Source organism: Alosa alosa, chromosome 20 (genome assembly GCF_017589495.1).
Source record: "Alosa alosa isolate M-15738 ecotype Scorff River chromosome 20, AALO_Geno_1.1, whole genome shotgun sequence".
NCBI lineage: Eukaryota > Metazoa > Chordata > Actinopteri > Clupeiformes > Clupeidae > Alosa > Alosa alosa.
The window spans coordinates 342,501-360,000 of NC_063208.1; the positions used below are offsets into that span (position 1 = coordinate 342,501).

At 40.0% G+C, this 17,500-nt stretch overlaps 1 protein-coding gene and 1 long non-coding RNA gene across 3 annotated transcripts in view; one reads left to right on the forward strand and one right to left on the reverse strand.

Annotated features, from left to right (window-relative positions):
• The window catches only part of LOC125284791 (retinoic acid receptor alpha-A-like), a 197,434-nt gene that overhangs the window by 58,149 nt on the left and 121,785 nt on the right, over positions 1-17,500 (reverse strand). The gene's annotated exons all lie outside the window — the stretch shown is intronic.
• LOC125284798 lies at positions 16,386-17,171 on the forward strand. The gene is made up of 3 exons (XR_007191939.1): positions 16,386-16,407; positions 16,827-16,859; positions 17,066-17,171. It is a non-coding gene; the product is annotated as an uncharacterized LOC125284798 (long non-coding RNA).

Sequence of the window (17,500 nt, forward strand, 5' to 3'; positions counted from 1 at the left end):
CACTGCAGCTTCACCACCGCTTCCATTTCTATATTTGTCCGGCATGTGAATTTAGCTAACTATAGATTTCCATGTGGTGTAGCAGAATGCTTTGCCACTTTTGTGACACGTAGCGCCGTTCAAAGCCACATGTACCGTTTTCACAAGAGAGCTAGCTCTAGACGTGTAAGGCAAATCAATGGAGTTGATGGAGCTTGCAATGTTAATGGCTGTAGTTTTGTGTCAGAAAATTTTTAAGCTTACGTGAACATCTCCATAGGCACATTAAAGATGGCACAAAAGTATCATGCCCTTATGTTAACTGTGTAAAACATTTTCGTGTCCGCTCATCATTAGCCTCACACTTGAGTCGGAAACACAAGATTAGTTCAAGTGGGAGGATCCAAGATGGCGGCGCGTACACACGCAGCGACCTCTCTCTGTCCCAACCGCACGGTGTTTTGTTCGCTTTAAAAGTGTTTGTCCGAAAGTTTTACGTGTCCGCCTCCTCTTACTACGCCGCATTACAACAAAAATTACAGCAGGCAGTTTTAATTGACATCTGCAAAAGCAAGTTTTGCAGCGTTCTGGACTTTGCAACAGAGACGCTAAAGGAACTCGGACTACTCCGCCTGCAACAACACCGGACTCGCCTGCTACTCCTCCCCGAAAGAAAGCGTCCGAAGCGTGTGCGAGGAAGCAGAAGAGGGGCAAGCGCTGAGGCGTCGGGCCAGGCTAGCTGCCAGCCCAACTCGCCCAGCCATACCATCCATTCTCCTGGCAAATGTACGATCACTGGACAACAAAATGGATCACATACAACTGCTGAGATCAACGAACCGGACAGTAAGTAACTGCTGTGTGCTCGTCTTCACTGAGACTTGGTTAAATGACAACATTCGGACTCTGCTGTACAACTGAGCAGCTAGCATGCCATCGAGCAGACAGGGCCATTGTAAAGGGAGGTAAATCACGAGGAGGAGGAATCTGTGTTTACATCCGTGGACGAATGGTGCCGGACACTGTAGTAGTATGCAAACACTGCTCACCACTGGCAGAGTTTATGATCATAAAGTCCGTCCTTTTTACCCGCCAAGGGAAATTACATTGCGATTCTGCTAGTCGCAGTATACATCCCGCCTACCAACAACAACAGCGATAAGAACGCTGCTCTTAGTGAACTGTACCAGGCTGTCAGTGAACAACAGACGGCACACCCAGACGGTTTCACCATCTTCACTGGAGATTTTAACCATGCTGATCTCAAAACTGTACTTCCAAAGCTACACCAGCATGTTGATTTTCCAACAAGAGGAGATAACATCCTGGACCTGGTCTACACTACACACAAAGGAGCATACAAAGCCACCCCCCCCCCCACATTGCACTTTCAGACCATATCACTGTTATGCTAATGCCCGCATACAGACACAGGGTAAAAGCCAACAAACCGGTTCGTAAGCAGGTAAAAGTGTGGCCTGAGGGAGCCTCCGATGCTCTTCAAGACTGCTTTGACACAACAGACTGGGAAATGTTTAAGCAGGCAGCCACTTACAACAACCGGACAGACATAGAGGAGTATACAGACACTGTAACCTCTTACATCACCAAGTGCATCGATGATGTGACCCACACAAAAGACATCATCACTGGCTAACTGGAAGCCATGGCTGACAGGGGATGTCCTCAGGCTGCTGAGGGCCAGAGACAAAGCCTACAGAGCTGGGGATGAAGCTGGCATGAAAACAGCGAGAGCCAACCTGTCCCGTGGGCATCAAGGAAGCAAAAAGGAATACACTCACAAGATAACCACTCACTTCAAAGACAGCAGGAACGCACAAAGCCTATGGCAGGGCATTCAGGCCCTCACGGACTACAAGCCCGCCACAGAGCTGTGAGAGCAACATCCCTCTGCTCAACAACCTGAACCGCTTTTTGCTCGCTTTGAAGCACAAAACAGCACCTGCCCACAGAAGACCCATCCCCTCTACATGAGCAGCCCCTGTGCCTCTCTGCCGACAGCGTGAAGAGGACACTTGCTGCTATCAACACCCGTAAAGGCAACAGGTCCAGACAACATCCCAGGTCGCGGCGCTGAAGGACTGCGCAGGGGGGCTTAAGGATGTCTTCACAGACATCTTTAACACTTCCCCTGAAGCAAAGCCATCGTCCCATCATGTTTCAAAGCTGCCACCATCATACCTGTGCCAAGAAAACTGCTCCATCCTGCTTCAATGACTACCGCCCTGTGGCACTGACACCCATCATCATGAAGTGCTTTGAGCGGCTTTGTCATGTCACATATCAAAGCCATTCTCCCCCAACCCTGGACCCCTTCCAGTTTGCATACCGGTTGCTGCCGGTCTACAGAGGATGCAATCTGCTCTGCCCTCCACCCAGCCCTCACCCACCTGGAAAAAAGAGACTCATATGTGAGATTGCTGTTTATAGACTTCAGTTCTGCATTCAACACCATAATACCACAACAACTCATCTGCAAACTTGACAAACTGGGACTCAGTACCTACCTCTGCAACTGGCTACTGGACTTCCTCTGTCAGAGGCCCCAAGTAGTAATGCGGTTGGCAACAATACCTCAAGCAGCATCACACTGAGCACAGGGGCCCCAAGGCTGCGTGCTCAGTCCGCTGCTCTTCACCCTGCTGGACCCATGACTGCACTGCAACCTACAGCAACAATCACATAGTGAAATTTGCTGACGACACAACTCTGGTGGGTCTCATCACCAAGGGCTTAATTTAGACTCAATACAGGTTGGAGGTCGACCATCTGACCACGTGGTGCAGGGACAACAACCTCCTGCTGAACGCCAGCAAGACCAAAGAGATTGTTGTTGACTTCCGAGAGGTCACACCCAACACCTGCCACTGACCATCGACGGTGCTGTGGTGGAGAGAGCGAGCAGCACCAAATTCCTGGGGGTGCACATCAGTGAAGACCTCTCCTGGACCACCAACACTGCATCACTGGCTAAGAGAGCTCAGCCGCCTGTACTTCCTCGCGAAACTCAGGCGAGCAAGTGCTCCACCAGCCATCATGACCACATTCTACCGAGGGCACCATCGAGATATCCTCTCCAGCTGTATCGCTGTGTGGGGAAGCTGCACTGAATACAACAGGAAAGCCCTGCAGCGCGCCAGTGAACACAGCTGGAAGGATTATTGGTGCTTCACTCCCTCCCTGAAGGACATTTACACCACCCACCTCACCCAGTAGGCTTACCAAAATTGTGAGTGATGCAAGTCACCCCGCCACAATCTGTTTGATCTACTGCCCTCTGGGAAGAGGTACAGAAGCCTGCGCCCCCCGACTACCAGACTCACCAACAGCTTCATACACCAAGCTGTAAGGATGCTGAACTCTCTCCCTCCTCTCCCTCCACCCCTCAGCTACATAACATCCTGACATTGAACCCACAATGGCCGCCTGCACTACTCCACTTGCACACTTGAACACTTGCACACTTGTACACTTTACAACTTGGTGTTGTTGTCCTGAAAACACAACACTTCTGCTGCTCTTACATAACTTGCACCACTATGCCACTTTTTTTATTACTTAGGTCAAACAGAACTACCCAAGCCTTTTATTGGCCTGACTTTGCACTAGTATTTTATTGACTGTCTATGCACAATTTCAACCAAATTTTGCTGCTCTTATTTTTTCATTATTATATGTGCCCTCTTATTTACTTATTTACTTACTTTTTTGTTTACTTGAATGTTATGTTTGTCTGTGGACTTAAATTGGTAAAATATGTCTTGTCTTCACCGTGGGATAGTGAGAAACGTAATTTCGATCTCTTTGTATGTCTGGAACATGTGAAGAAATTGACAATAAAGCTGACTTTGACTTTGACTTTGACTTTGAGTTCGCCATGTATTAGCCAAAGTTCTACCAGTGCTAACATCAGTGCCTGCATGCATACGTCTAGAACTAGATCACACGTTTGAGTCCCTAGAGGATGGTAATGATGGCGGAATGATGACAGATGACAGAAATGATGAAGTGAACATAGATGAATTTATGAACAATCTGGCCCTGTTTTATCTTCGAATGCAGGCTAAAATGCTGTTACCAGCCAGTACAATTCAGATCCTTATAGAGGAGATACAAGAGGTGCACAATACTGGTTTGACTCATCTTTTGTCTAGGATGCATGAACAGTTAACAAAGCTGAATGTTTCTGAAAGCGATATCAAAAGGCTTCTGGATGATTTCTCAAAAGATAACCTTTTGAAAATATGCAACGAAGGAGTTTTTAGAACTGATCAAACCCGTAAAACCTTCTTTAAGAGCAGATTTAGCTATGTTCAGCCAGTCAAAACTTATTTGGGCATTGATGCTAAAGGCAAAGAGAGGTTCTATCAGTATGTGCCCATCAAGGATACAATAAAATCACTCCTCACTCAGAACTCTGTTAAAGAGCAGTATGCCCAAGCTAAAGCTAACACAGAAACAACTCCTGATGTTCTGGAAGATGTGAGAGATGGTAGAAACATTAAAGAGAATATACTTTTACGAGATTCTCCCTCTTCATTGTCTGTCATCTTGTATCAGGATTCTTTCGAAGTTGCGAATCCACTGGGCTCAGGCAGAAAAAAACACAAAATACTGGCTATGTACATGACACTTGCAGAGATTGCACCACACAACAGGTCTTCCATTGATCCGATGCAGCTTGTTATGTTGTGCAGAGAGGAGGATTTCAAATTTTTTGGACAAGAAAAACTGTTCTCCACTTTAGTCAGTGACTTAAAAAAAATGGAGGAAACTGGAATTGAAAATGGTGATGAGAATGTAAAAGGCTCTGTGATTGCCATTACTGGAGATAATCTGGGGTCACACTGTATTGGCGGGTTTACTGAAAACTTCAGTAAAACCACACATTTTTGCCGGTACTGTATCATAGACAGAGTGTCTTTTCATACAGATCCCACCAAATCTGGTCCTAAAAGAACCATAGAGAGTTACAACCAGTGTGTGGCACAGGTAGCCCTAAACCAGGAAATGAACAGTGGAATAAAGTCTGACTCAGTTTTCAATCATTTGAAATATTATCATGTTTGCCAGCCAGGACTCCCTCCATGCCTGGGTCATGACCTGTTTGAAGGGGTTGTTTCAGTTGACCTTGCTATGTACATTAAGCACTTAGTGAGAGTGGGCAAACACTTCACCTATGGTCAACTGAATCGGACTATATCACAGTTCACATACCTAGGCAGTGATGCAAATAACAAGCCATGTGAGGTCAAACCTAATGGGGAGAAGCTGGGAGGGCATGCTGCTCAAAACTGGTGCTTCTTACGTCTCTTTCTTATTCTGGTTGGAGACAGAATCAAAAATCCACTTGATGACGAGGTGTGGCAGTTGTGTTTAAAGCTCAGAGAAATTGTGGATTTGATATGTGCACCCAAGATCCATACCAACCAAGTAGCATACCTGAAGATTCTCATTGAGGAATACATCCAGCTAAGAACTGTCACATTCCCAGAAAATAAACTAAAACCCAAGCACCACTATCTTGTCCATTACCCAGAACTCATTCTTCAGTTTGGTCCCCTCATTAGGTTGTGGACATTGCGCTTTGAAAGCAAGCACTCCTATTGACTCCTATTCCAAGGAAACTGCATAACTTTAAAAACCTCTGCAGTACCTTAGCAGAAAGACACCAGTTGCTACAAGCATATTTACATGCTGGTAGCTTATTTCCTCCAACTCTGCAAATGGGCCAACCAAGTAAATTTAATGTCCAACTGTACCAGATTGGCATTCAGAGAGCTGTCAGCCTCATGGGTCTCTGTCCTGAACACACTATTGAAACACCCTCTGTCACTTTCAAAGGCACTCTGTACAAAAGAGACATGACTGTTGTAGTGGACCAAAATGACACAGGGTATCTTCTTGGGAAAATACTGTTGATACTGATACATGAGTCAAACGTGCATTTTGTTGTCCAGCAGTATCAGTCTGTGCCTGTTGTGGATCTTGGTGTTTATTGCTTACAAAGCAACACAGAAGCACAGTATCAGTGTTTTAATGTAGATACACTTGCAGATTATTACCCTCTTTCTGTATATAATCAATTTGGTCTTAATCTTGTTGCTCTGCATCATTCTGTGTTTCAGAAGAATGAGTAATGGACTCCATTGAGAAGGCATTACAGACTGTGCTACCACAGCTAGATCAAGTGAAACTTGAAACTTTGGTCAATGAGTTGTTGAAAGTAGGTGTTGAAGGACCAGGAGATCTGCAGTTCATCCAAGAAGATGACATCAAACATCTGCTCACACCTATTCAGTGCAGAAAGATTATTCATTCCTTGAAAGGAGGTGAGATTACAGTTGTTTTAATTAACATATTAGTTGAGCTGCAACAATTAATAACTAATCAGCAATCATTCAATCATAATTTTGTAAATAAATCCAAATTCTCAAATTTGTAGCTTATTAGATTTATGACTTCATAATGTCAGAGCACATTAAACTCTTTTCCTGCTATATATTTTTTTTCCTAACAAAAAGTTAGAAACTTTAGTTTTTTTCTAACTAAACATTTACCAAAATTTGACCATTAGAAAGGCGCAATTTTCAACATGGGCATGAAGCCCTTTAAATAACTGAAGAAAATAGAAAAACATGTATATATAAAAATGCAGTTGTTTTAATTACCATATTAGTTGAGCTGCAATTAATAACTAATCAGCAATCATTTAATCATAATTTTGTAAATAAGTCCAAATTCTCTGATTTCAAAGTTCACAGATTTATGACTTCATAATGTCAGAACATATTAAATAACAAAAAAAACGTTTTTTCTAACTAAACATTTACCAAAATTTGACCATTAGAAAGGCGCAATTTTCAAGATGGGCAGGAAGCCCTTTAAATAACTGAAGAAAATAGAAAAACATGTATAAATAAAAAAAAAAAAAAAAAAAAAAAAAAAAGTTAGCGGTACTGAGCCTTCACGTGGCAGCCCTGTTTTGACTAATTTTACAGTACCAGACAGTTTTAATAAATGTATTGTTTAATGGAATTTTTACTATGTTATGTATAGGGCTGGGACAACGTCAACGCAAAAAATACGTTGACGCAAAATATGCACGTCAATTTGTCAGACCCAAAACGCGTGCTGCCAAATATTTAGAATTTTACACCTTCAGCGTTTCCCATACGTTGACTAATCTGTGGTGGGGCGCCACAAAACCAGTCGTCACACATTGATGTTCTATGTTGTATTATTTAAATTAAAGATAAGATAAAATCCTTTGAGCTGCACTTTTTATGCACGCAGCCTTTCCCTGCCCCGCCCGCTCTCTCTCGTAACGAGCCCGCTGCCCCTCCTCTGCATGTGCATTTAACACAAAATATTCACGATTGTTGAAGGATTGTTGTTGCCACATAGAAGCATTGCATAGAACACGGCTGGATAAATTGCTATTAAATCCGCTTAGCATCATGACCATGCTGTGCAAATTTGTTCAAAATTGCTGCAGTCAAGTTAACTCTGCTAAGGTCTCACAACAGTACATTGAGGAGACTAAACTTAGTTAAGTTATGCAATCAAGCAGTATCTCAAAGCTAACGTTAGAATACTGTTTAGATGTTGAGTTTAGCATGCTTACTTACAGCTGCTTGTCAATTTCGTTACTCAGGGCTCATTTTATTGACTCTGACACTGAATGTTTGCAAAATCCCGATGTAAATGGAAAAACATTTTTCCAAGACTCAAAAGTGCTTGTCCCAAGGAGAAGTACAAACTGTTATTTGATAGTTCTTGAATTTCCCCTGGGGATCAATAAAGTATCTATCTATCTATCTATCTATCTATCTACGTTATGAATTGCATCCATACATCAACTTGTATAGTCTTTTATTTTGGAATTTTAAGAGCAATAAACATATATTGCAATGCTAAGGAATTCATGTTTTTTTTCATTCAGATATATAAATCAACATGTATAAATTGCTATTAGTCAATTAATGAAGAGATAATCGAATCGAAATCGAATCGGACTGAAAAAATGAATCGTTAGATTAATCGATGCATCGAAAAAATAATCGCTAGATTAATCGTTTAAAAAATAATCGTTTATCCCAGCCCTAGTTATGTAGTATGTCCAATTGTACCAGAATCCATTAAAAAAAAACTTTTGTATCAATTTTGTTGAGGTTTAACCCTATAATGACCCACCTAAAATGACCTGACGGCCGTCATTTTGAAAATGGGGCCTTTCTTGGAGTCAAACTTAAGCAATGTTTTAAGTACCGTGTTTCCCATACATTGACTTATTTGTGGCGGCCCCCACAATATCAACATTGACCACCACACAATGATGTTCCAGGTTGTACTAAATTGTGCTTAAATCTGGTTAGCATCATAACCATGCTGTGCTAATTTGTTAAAAACTGTTGTATTCAAGTTAATTTTGCAAACCAACCACCACAAATGGATTTCAATTATGTAGGAAACACTGAAGTACTGATACTATTGTAAACTGGGGCTGCAGCTATCGATTCTTTTTGTAATCGATTAATCTAGCACTTTATCGATCAATTAATCAGATTTTTTTTTTTTTTTTGCATTTTTAGACAACCAAAACAAATAATGCATAATGAAAATGATCAATTGGCACAGAGGTATTTATTCTAACTTAAACATTTGGCTCCAAAACTAAGCCCATTTATTACAATTTTATAAGTGTCAGTGCCAACAATAAAATAATGTTCAAAATGCTCTCTGTAAAATTGCAGCCTCTTGTGCATGACTTAACTGGGCGAACAAAGCTGTCCATACTATGTTGTGAAGTGCTGAGAGGGAGAAGAGGGAAAGCAATTTAATTTATTAACTCATTGAATGCCAAACTGTTTTCGGGAGCTTTGTCCTAGAGTGCCAGCAATCTAGACCATTGTTGATGATTTTTTTTCTATGAACACGTAGAATAGCTCGATTAAAAGGTGAGACTTTAAGCTCTCGGTGGGTGCAAACCGTGTATTTCTACACGCCTCTGTTCCTGAGAAATCCCAAGCTAAACAGTGGCTAGTTTTCATCAAAATCATTTCTAGAAATAGACATATAACGTCTTTCATGAAATATGAAGTGTTGCCTGTTACTTACTTCTGTAAACATTCCGGGAAGTGATCAGCGAGACCTGGCGAGACTGCCACCTAGTGATAGACCCACGAAAATGGCCTGGTTTTGACCTGGCGTGCATCGTCACTGATTCGACCCAAAGCGGCAACCGAAAAATATGATAAAATGTCCAGATAAAATGTCCAGATTGTGCGTTTCATGAGTTTCACGATCATCATATATTTCATTTCCATTCATCACAGAGTTCCCAAAATCACATATAAGGTGTGTTAGAGTGTCTACTTTCGTAATTTAAAAAAAAAAGCTAAAAACGTAATATTAGGTTTTTGGCACTCAATGCATGGCACTCAATGAGTTAATATGCAGAAGTTTCATGCTGTAATCTAGCCCTGACATCAAAGTAGATATCTGTTTTATGTAGATTTCTACACCTGCAGCATTTACCATTAGGCTACTAACAAATAATTTTACCATTAGACTACTAAAAAATAGCCTACCATTAGGCTACTTACAAACCTTATTTTTACCTGACTATGCTGCGCATTCTCTCATATGTGTGTAATGCAGGTCCTACCAATCCCCAGCTGAGCCCTTCATCGCCTGAGCCACTGTCAGTTGCCTCTTCCAGCACATGCCCCATATCACCCATCAGTCCCATCTCTGCATGGGTGAACAGTTTTGAGGTGCCATGGAACAAAGTGAGGGCGACTCTTAGAAGAGCAGTAGATGCTGGTGAGAGGCCAGCTCCAGATGACCGCAGACACTTGATAAGAGTCATTGTTGATGCGATGAGAGAGCATTCTTTGAACCCTACTCGCAGAGAGTGCATGGTAGTGGCTAAAGCTATAACTGAAAAATATCCAAATAGCTTTTTAGACAAAAACGAAGAAGGGGAGCTAATTGGATGTGGGTATTTCGGTGTTATAAATCAGCTCAAGATCAGAGTAGAATATGTGAATCGAAGCAACACTCTTTCCCGTCTGAGGAAGCACAAACGCACCCAGAGAGATGATGGGGATGGTGATGATGACCAACCAGCAGTAGCTACATGTGCAAGAGTCGACAGTTATGGGTGTGTTCGTTGGCAGCCAGAGGACTATCCAGATGGGGAAACATCAGCATCATTAGAGGAAAAGAAGCTTGAGATGTTGGATATATTCAGCCAAGAGGGACTCAAAGGCGCTGAGAGAGGAAGGGTAGAAGACCTAATGGCAATTACTTATGCCAAACAGTGAGAATACATCAACGCTAATCCTTCCCCAAGCATTCTGGATGTGGGTAAAGAGTGGCCCTTTCTCTTTTCACAGAAGTTTTTATTGTCACACTTCACCACTCTTACCAATGTTGAACTATACACAAGACTGAATGAAGATTTGGACAAAAAGGGTAAAAGAATCCTGGATTTCTTCAGTAGTCAGATTACAAAGTGGAGGAAGGAAGTAAGAGCTGCTCTGAAGGAAGCCCTAAAGAAGGACCGAGAAGGAACTGATGGCCTAGCAGCGATGCTTGTGATGTTGGCACACTTCAAAGAACAAGAGGAGTCACTTTTTCTCCTTGCTGATGTAAGCTTCTTAATTACTTCAATCTTTTATTTAAGAGTTTTCAACAATTTATTGTTACATTTATATTATATAATATAGTATTATATTCTTTTGTATTTGTTTGTAACTTTGGATAAAAGTGTCTGCCAAATCACATTACCATAACCATTTATTGCAAGAGAATAATTTCCCCTGCTTAGAGTGAAATTAAAGCAGCCTAGCCTACAAGTGCAAACAGAAATGTAATATGTGAAGTTATTGGAATGGAAATAAATGGGCAATTCTGCGCAAAACTGTCACATCCATAACGCCAACACATTGACATGTTATTTAGTTGGCGTTATGGACGTGACAGTTTTGCGTAGAATTGCCCAAATGTCCCCACCTTCTACTGATGACTTATACTCGAGCGAATTATAGTCGGGAAAATATGGTATTTCTTATTTTTTATTTTATTTCCAAGGGGTGTAAACATGCACAAACCATCGAAGCAACAAAAAAAAAAATATGGCCCATTGCTTCCTTAGAGTTTCAAAAAGCTTTCTCTATCCTAGAGGTGATATACCATCTAGCTTGTTCCAAGTAACTCTTATCTTTGCTGGTATTCATAGGTGACTACCACTCCTGCGGACGCAGAGGCCCAGCTTTCTCTCCCCATCACTCCAAGGATCATCATGCTCGGTAAGTTTCATTCAATGTTAACAAATCCTTTGAATATAGAGACCAAAGAAAGTCTAGTCCGGAAACACTAGTGAATTCAGTTTGTGTGCACCAATCAGGATTTCCAGCTTGTAACACAGGGACAGCACAGTCACTTCAAAAACTTTAGTTATGTGGAATACTCTCATCCTTTGTAGCCATCTCTTATGTCGTTATTGCTATTTCAGATTGCTCACTATGCATGTGTCACATTTTGTTTATCTATCACCAACCCAGTTACTGCTAATACACTGTTTGGAAGATATGTATTAGGGCTGTCACTTTTTATTCAATATTCAAATATGCATTCGAACATGACGTGAAATATACATATTCGAACTATAAAAAAAAACGATTTGGTTTTTAGTGCAATGTGTAGCATTTTTACAGTCTATGTTTAGTTAGTTTTTTATTTTATTGTTTGCCATCTCATCCAGTAGCGGGTGTAGCGACTTGTATCCAAAAAGCCAAGCAGTCGCTGAGAGGCTAAGGTATGGGTGTAGCTGATTGTCTGATGCGCTGTACCAAACAAAATATCCGCTGAGATCCAATGATGCATTTGACGGTTTATTGAAAAGGTAGTCCAACTTAACCCTTTAGGCGCCAGAGGTTTTTTTTTCGAAACGATCAATTTTGACATCTTCATTTCAAAAGGCTATATCTTAAAAGTAATGAGATAGAGACTTTCTGTAAATTAGAGAAATATTAAGGATGACCCAAAGTTTATGTAGAGATTAAATGTTTATATCTAATTTGCATATTATGACGTCATATGGTGGCGGCCATCTTGGATTATAGAATTTTCATGAAAAGTCGATGTTTGAATGATAAAATGCACCACTTCTTTCCCCCAAAATGTCCCTCACCTTCTGTATGCTATATTGCACAATACTGAATGCTCAGGTAAATAGTAAGTAGTGAACAAACTGTGTAAATCATTACTAATAAATGGCAGAAACAAACCAAATGCATGTAGCGGTAGACTGGCCTTTTGCTGTAGAGATTTTCCATTTACTACAGTAGGCACTCTGATTCCATGTATGGGGCACATATATATTATTCAGATGACACACAAACACAAGTAGACAAGACCTGTTTAGTTCAAAAGCTCATTTGCCACGGCAAGGCAAAGATCAGGAGTGAGATAACGAGACAAGACAAGAGACAATGTTAGTATTTTGTTTCTTTTTGTTGATGTTTTTTTGTTTTTTTTCTTAGCTGACAAAGACACACACATCACAAGGACATGAACACACAAAAATCACAAGGACATGAACACACAAAAGGAACACATAGTGTATGTCCTAAATGATCAGGGAAATAGATAGCAAATCAACAGTGTAAATCATTACTAATAAATGGCTGACATTTTTTTTTTTTTATGTAGCAGGCTTTTTGCTGTAGAGATAATGACTCCCTATCCCTATCCATATCCTGTAGCTTAATTTTGATTAAGACACTGACTCCCCTACTTGGCTCATTCTTGCTATTTATGTTAATTTGAGTATTGGCTTGCTTTTTTGATAAGCTAGTATTATAATCTTCACAGACTCTTAAAATCAGTACAGTGATAAATTGTGTAGTGGCTAAAGCAGGTGACTTGTTATCCCAGCGTTGTATGTTCGATTTTTTTATAATTTGAGATTTGCTTCTCGCTACCTGCAGATGAACTAGTGTGACACGTAGATTCAATTGTTTTTGACTGATGTCTTGTACCTATGGTCTCTCGATGTAGAGTTACTATATACATAAATATATATGGTCAAAACCTATTGTTGTGTCTCGTAGGCCTACTCTTACTCAGAGGTGAAAAGAAGATATAGGATGCAAACTCCGGCCGAGCGCGTAGTGCACTGACGCGCTGCAGTTAAGTCACAAGACGAGACAATTGATAATATTTGCGATACCCAGACATTCATCCAGCTATATATTTTTCCAACATAGATATTTAACACAAATAATGGCACATATTGGTCGGCTTCAGTAAAATGTTTTATATAGTTGCAATAGGTTTAGGTTTTTGCAGATGACAATGGCAATGCCAGCATTAATCACTCTGTTTAAATTAGAAAAATGTCAACATAGGCTGTGGCAGCGAATTTCTAGGGGGTGGGGTATTACACGTTGCCACTGTTTTCACCAATGATATCTATCGCTGCATCATCAACAACGTTGTTGGAACTACAGTGTTCGAACGTCGGAGGTAACGATTTGCGACACAGGTACGATGCTTTCTGGAAACAGGTGTAACAGTGTCGTTGTTTGGTTGCAAGTTGCGTCGTACCATGGTGGTTGAGCAATGTCGTTGCTAACTTCTATAAACGACCCCCTGAGTAGACAATTACAGTGATGGCCAAAAGTATTGGCACCCATGCTAAAGTTGACTGAAAAGAGGAATATAAAATCATCTTTTGGAAATTGATCTTAATGCCTTAAGTGAAAAATGAGGAAATATCTAACCTTTAAGGACACCAATTTTCCTGATAATCCTGATAAAGTTACCTTGGCCTTTGGAATTAAAATAGCATGGTTAGCTGGTTAAATTAGCTGGTTTCAGCTAATAGGCTAACTGAAATAACCCCATGCCAATCTCTAGGTATGGTGAAGGGTATGTGATGATGTGGGGCTATTTTAATTCCAAAGGCCAAGGTAACTTTATCAGGATGCACAGTATTCTGGATCTATGAAATAACTGGCCTTTAAAAATAAAAATCTGCCTGTCTCTATGGGAATTTAACATAGGGGTGGGAATACTTATGACCCCTGTATTTTAAGGAAGAACATTTATTTATTTATGATACATTATTCATTCACTAAGAAAATTGGTGTCCTTAAAGGTTAGATATTTCCTCATTTTTCACTTAAGGAATTAAGATCAATTTCCAAAAGATGATTTTATATTCCTCTTTTCAGTCAACTTTAGCATGGGTGCCAATACTTTTGGCCATCATTGTACGTCCCCAACTCATCTAAAAAGTGGTGTCTGGAAATACTTTAGGTTCTACACAATAGGGGGTAGATGTTCAAATATATTCGAATACATTGCTTGATATTTGATATCCGTTCAAATTTGATTTTTCTCAAAAGTGACGGTCCTGATATGTATGCTCCCTGCCGTGTTTTTAAAATCATTTATGTGGAGCATAGAATGTATTGCTATGAAATATAATTGTTGTAATGACTCTTTTACTAAGGAGAAACAATCCTGACTTCAGAGAGATGGATGCTGTCAATTGAGGGGAGGGTCGTAATACCACCTTCGGCTGACTTCACCTCTGCCTTGGCCACTCTCTTCGCCTGTTTTTATGTGTTCAATTTAGAGGATCAGGTGGAAGCCAGCACAACTCTGGAGTTTGTTCAGAGGTATTTATTATCTTAAATAATAATAATAATAACATGTTTATTTTATATAGCGCCTTTCTCAAACCCATGGTCGCTTTACAGAGGAGAAGGAAAACAACAACAGACAGACAAACAATAACAATACAACAGACAAGCTATGTGTATAGAGCTGGTAAGTCCCGCCCATCCGCTAAACCCCCAGTGGACCTCTAGATTGAAAAATCGTCAATGCAAGTGAATGTGAGAAAATAATTATTTTCTGGTCCCGTTTGAATTGTGCCATGAAGGTGAACATATGTTGTCTGAATTTTTAATATAATTTTTCATGTTACGAGTTTGACAGTATATTATATGATTCGTCGGCTAGCAGTTGTGGAAAAGACATAACGAGAAAGACTACATGTCGCCTGTGACGTGAGCTAATCACTAACATTAGCTGATATGCTAGTTTTTGTAACGCAGGAATAAACACACATGGTAACAAAAATAATCGAAACATGTCTAGCTTCACTCAACACATTAACACTATGATGCAGTGTAATCGTAAAGTTGTATGGTTCATTCATCTCGACCAACTGATGGTTGTTATGGGAAACTAGTTAGTTGTCGTCTAGGGGAAAGTTGTAGTCCACAAAGTGCTCTCACACAAAGTTTAACCGCATCAAACTTCTACCCGCAAAATAGCATTCTTTACACGAAAATTTATATTAAAAATTCACAAACAACATATGTTGACATTCATGGCAAAATTCAAACGGGACCAGAAAATAATTATTTTCTCACATTCACTTGCATTAACAATTTTCCAACCTAGAGGTCCAGCGGGGATAGCGGAAGGGCGGGACTTACCAGCTCTATAGAGCTGTGTTGGGTGTGGAGGAGAAGTGATCATTAAACAAAAAGGTTTTGATGTGTTTTGAAGAAAAGAAGAGGTTGGGGGAGGGAGTTCCAGAGTTTGATTTAGTCATAAAGAGGTTGGGGGAGGGAGTTCCAGAGTTTGATTTATGCAATATGTGCCCAATCCATTTTTCAGGCCATCTGATGTTAAAAATATGTTTGAAGCAGTGGTTGGTGAAGACATGTAGCTTGTTCAGGAGGTTCCTTGTTGTTTTCCACATCTCAGATCTGTAGAGCAGTATGTTTTTTCTCATGCTTGAATTGAATAGCTGTAGTTTGGTCTTGAGTGTGATGTTACCCTTGAGCACTTTTGGTCTTCTGTGTGCTAATGTGGAGACCTGTCTGAGGTGCATTCTGGTCTGCCTCTCTCAATTTCTCTTGCATTTGTTGGTGGTTTTGGGATAGTAATGTGATATCATCTGCAAAGTCTAGGTCGTCCAGTTGTGTAAACAGGGTCCATTGGGCACCTATTGTCAGTGGCTTGCCGCATGATCCAGTTGACCGCTTAGCGGAATAGTATGGAGAAAGTAAACAGTACAGCCTTGTCTAACTCCTGTTGTGATGTGAAATGCCTGTCAGCTGGCCTTCATGTATGCTTCTACTTTGCTCATTACTCTTACAGTTATGCATTAACATTTACATATTGTCTCACTCCTATACTGTTCATAGGTTTTTAGTCAGGATCAATCCTGACTCATCCAAGTGCACTGCCAAGGAGCAGATCAGCAAGATGACTGGGAGGGTGGTGAAGAGGAAAACTTCATACATGAACCCCAGTGTCCTCTCATTTATTAGGGATTTCACAGAGTTCTACTTGCTTGACTAGATGAAGGTGAGGTTCTGATAATAGCTTTAATAATAATAACAGACCTGCCAACCTCTACGCATTTTCCTATTTAGAACTTGTCTCCTCAAGTTAGAAAGTGTAACAAGACCAACGAAAAATCAAATGTAGCGATTTTCTAGGCTGATTTGACATGGAACTATACTCTCATTCAGGCGTAACTATACTCTCATCCAGTCACTAACCGATTCGTCTGCTGCAGCTCAACCTTGTTGCTGGAAGTTAGCCTGTAGGGACTGTTTTCAGGTGCTGCATGATATCATTGTGCTGCTGTGCCCATGGTGTTCCTTGATTATTACGCTGTAATGACAATATAGTTCCATGTCAAATCAGCCTAGAAAATCGCCACGTTTTTGGCTGCATGCATGAAGTCCGACGTGATTTTTTTTTTTTTTTTTCGGCTCAAGGTGCTACCCAAAAAAATTCTTCAAGGTTGGCAGGTGTGTAATAAAAATAATGATAATATAAGTATATATGGGTATAATAAAAAAAATAATCATACTTTGTATTATTAATAATAATAATAATAGTATAAGTATTTTGACACAACTCCGACATCACCATCTTAGACCCTCATCGCATGTGGCGCAGTACAAAGTAATTGTAATCAATATAATTATTAATGTGTTTTCTTCTTTAATTTCAGGGTTCCAACTGATTCTGGTCAGGGCATGCAAGGTTTCATAAGGTTTCATGTAAATTTTCTATTTGTTATTTTATTTGAATGTTCTAAATGTTATATTTTACTGTTCAATGTTTTATTATGTTGTACCTGGTGAGGACCACCCATCTAAGCACCAACCCACTGTTCCACTGTTGAGGTTGAGAACTGTACTGACAACTGTATTAGGCCTATATATTATTATATTATATTATATTATACACATATTATATTATACATATATTATATATTATATTATACACATATATTATATTATACACTATGTATTATTATATTAGTCTATATTATTCAATATAATATACATATACTATTATATCATACCTATAATAGGCCAATACATTGAGAATTGTATGTATTATTATATTATATTATTAGGTATTATTATTATTAATTTTATGT